We start from the raw sequence: 3,939 nt of genomic DNA, 5'->3' as shown, positions 1-3,939 counted from the left end.
GTATGGTGAAGAGACAGTACGAAGACCAACTTGAAATCTTCTGCGACCGGAGGAATCCATGAGAGGTCTCACTAAGGTCATGCTGACCGACCGGCCAAAGGTCAAACTGAGTGTAGTTACTGTAACCACCCAGACTACTGCTGGATGTATAGTTACTGTAACTACCCAGACTACTGCTGGATGTATAGTTACTGTAACCACCCAGACTACTGCTGGATGTATAGTTACTGTAACTACCCAGACTACTGCTGGATGTATAGTTACTGTAACCACCCAGACTACTGCTGGATGTATAGTAACTGTAACTACCCAGACTACTGCTGGATGTATAGTTACTGTAACCACCCAGACTACTGCTGGATGTATAGACTGTTACTGTAACCACCCAGACTACTGCTGGATGTATAGTTACTGTAACCACCCAGACTACTGCTGGATGTATAGTTACTGTAACTACCCAGACTACTGCTGGATGTATAGTTACTGAAACTACCCAGACTACTGCTGGATGTATAGTAACTGTAACTACCCAGACTACTGCTGGATGTATAGACTGTTACTGTAACTACCCAGACTACTGCTGGATGTGTAGTTACTGTAACTACCCAGACTACTGCTGGATGTATAGTTACTGTAACCACCCAGACTACTGCTGGATGTATAGACTGTTACTGTAACTACCCAGACTACTGCTGGATGTATAGTTACTGTAACCACCCAGACTACTGCTGGATGTATAGTTACTGTAACCACCCAGACTACTGCTGGATGTATAGTTACTGTAACCACCCAGACTACTGCTGGATGTATAGTTACTGTAACCACCCAGACTACTGCTGAATGTATAGTTACTGTAACCACCCAGACTACTGCTGGATGTATAGTTACTGTAACTACCCAGACTACTGCTGGATGTATAGTTACTGTAACCACCCAGACTACTGCTGGATGTATAGACTGTTACTGTAACTACCCAGACTACTGCTGGATGTATAGTTACTGTAACCACCCAGACTACTGCTGGATGTATAGTTACTGTAACCACCCAGACTACTGCTGGATGTATAGTAACTGTAACCACCCAGACTACTGCTGAATGTATAGTTACTGTAACCACCCAGACTACTGCTGGATGTATAGTTACTGTAACCACCCAGACTACTGCTGGATGTATAGTTACTGTAACCACCCAGACTACTGCTGGATGTATAGTTACTGTAACCACCCAGACTACTGCTGGATGTATAGTTACTGTAACTACCCAGACTACTGCTGGATGTATAGTTACTGTAACCACCCAGACTACTGCTGGATGTATAGTAACTGTAACCACCCAGACTACTGCTGAATGTATAGTTACTGTAACCACCCAGACTACTGCTGGATGTATAGTTACTGTAACCACCCAGACTACTGCTGGATGTATAGTTACTGTAACCACCCAGACTACTGCTGGATGTATAGTTACTGTAACCACCCAGACTACTGCTGGATGTATAGTAACTGTAACTACCCAGACTACTGCTGGATGTATAGTTACTGTAACCACCCAGACTACTGCTGGATGTATAGTAACTGTAACCACCCAGACTACTGCTGGATGTATAGTAACTGTAACTACCCAGACTACTGCTGGATGTATAGTTACTGTAACCACCCAGACTACTGCTGAATGTATAGTAACTGTAACCACCCAGACTACTGCTGAATGTATAGTTACTGTAACCACCCAGACTACTGCTGGATGTATAGTTACTGTAACCACCCAGACTACTGCTGGATGTATAGTTACTGTAACCACCCAGACTACTGCTGGATGTATAGTTACTGTAACCACCCAGACTACTGCTGGATGTATAGTAACTGTAACTACCCAGACTACTGCTGGATGTATAGTTACTGTAACCACCCAGACTACTGCTGGATGTATAGTTACTGTAACCACCCAGACTACTGCTGGATGTATACTGTAACTACTCAGACTACTGCTGGATGTATAGTTACTGTAACCACCCAGACTACTGCTGGATGTATAGTTACTGTAACCACCCAGACTACTGCTGGATGTATACTGTAACTACTCAGACTACTGCTGGATGTATAGTTACTGTAACCACCCAGACTACTGCTGGATGTGTAGACTGTTACTGTAACCACCCAGACTACTGCTGGATGTATAGTTACTGTAACTACCCAGACTACTGCTGGATGTATAGTTACTGTAACCACCCAGACTACTGCTGGATGTATAGTAACTGTAACCACCCAGACTACTGCTGGATGTATAGTTACTGAAACCACCCAGACTACTGCTGGATGTATAGTAACTGTAACCACCCAGACTACTGCTGGATGTATAGTAACTGTAACCACCCAGACTACTGCTGGATGTATAGTTACTGAAACCACCCAGACTACTGCTGGATGTATAGTTACTGTAACTACCCAGACTACTGCTGGATGTATAGTTACTGTAACTACCCAGACTACTGCTGGATGTATAGACTGTTACTGTAACCACCCAGACTACTGCTGGATGTGTAGTTACTGTAACCACCCAGACTACTGCTGGATGTATAGTTACTGTAACTACCCAGACTACTGCTGGATGTATAGTTACTGTAACTACCCAGACTACTGCTGGATGTATAGTTACTGTAACTACCCAGACTACTGCTGGATGTATAGTTACTGTAACTACCCAGACTACTGCTGGATGTATAGACTGTTACTGTAACCACCCAGACTACTGCTGGATGTGTAGTTACTGTAACCACCCAGACTACTGCTGGATGTATAGTTACTGTAACTACCCAGACTACTGCTGGATGTATAGTTACTGTAACTACCCAGACTACTGCTGGATGTATAGTTACTGTAACTACCCAGACTACTGCTGGATGTATAGTTACTGAAACCACCCAGACTACTGCTGGATGTATAGTTACTGTAACCACCCAGACTACTGCTGGATGTATAGACTGTTACTGTAACTACCCAGACTACTGCTGGATGTATAGTAACTGTAACCACCCAGACTACTGCTGGATGTATAGTTACTGTAACCACCCAGACTACTGCTGGATGTATAGTTACTGTAACTACCCAGACTACTGCTGGATGTATAGTTACTGTAACTACCCAGACTACTGCTGGATGTATAGTAACTGTAACTACCCAGACTACTGCTGGATGTATAGTTACTGTAACCACCCAGACTACTGCTGGATGTATAGTTACTGTAACTACCCAGACTACTGCTGGATGTATAGTTACTGTAACTACCCAGACTACTGCTGGATGTATAGTAACTGTAACTACCCAGACTACTGCTGGATGTATAGTTACTGTAACCACCCAGACTACTGCTGAATGTATAGTTACTGTAACCACCCAGACTACTGCTGAATGTATAGTTACTGTAACCACCCAGACTACTGCTGAATGTATAGTTACTGTAACCACCCAGACTACTGCTGGATGTATAGTAACTGTAACCACCCAGACTACTGCTGAATGTATAGTTACTGTAACCACCCAGACTACTGCTGGATGTATAGTTACTGTAACCACCCAGACTACTGCTGAATGTATAGTTACTGAAACCACCCAGACTACTGCTGGATGTATAGTTACTGTAACTACCCAGACTACTGCTGGATGTATAGTTACTGTAACTACCCAGACTACTGCTGGATGTATAGTTACTGTAACCACCCAGACTACTGCTGGATGTATAGTTACTGTAACCACCCAGACTACTGCTGAATGTATAGTTACTGTAACCACCCAGACTACTGCTGAATGTATAGTTACTGAAACCACCCAGACTACTGCTGGATGTATAGTTACTGTAACTACCCAGACTACTGCTGGATGTATAGTTACTGTAACCACCCAGACTACTGCTGGATGTATAGTTACTGTAACCACCCAGAC

The sequence above is a fragment of the Oncorhynchus clarkii genome, chromosome 21, assembly GCF_045791955.1.
Source record: "Oncorhynchus clarkii lewisi isolate Uvic-CL-2024 chromosome 21, UVic_Ocla_1.0, whole genome shotgun sequence".
NCBI classification, from domain to species: Eukaryota; Metazoa; Chordata; class Actinopteri; order Salmoniformes; family Salmonidae; genus Oncorhynchus; species Oncorhynchus clarkii.
The sequence above is the reverse complement of the archived record's forward strand: the minus strand, read 5'-3'. Positions refer to the sequence as shown.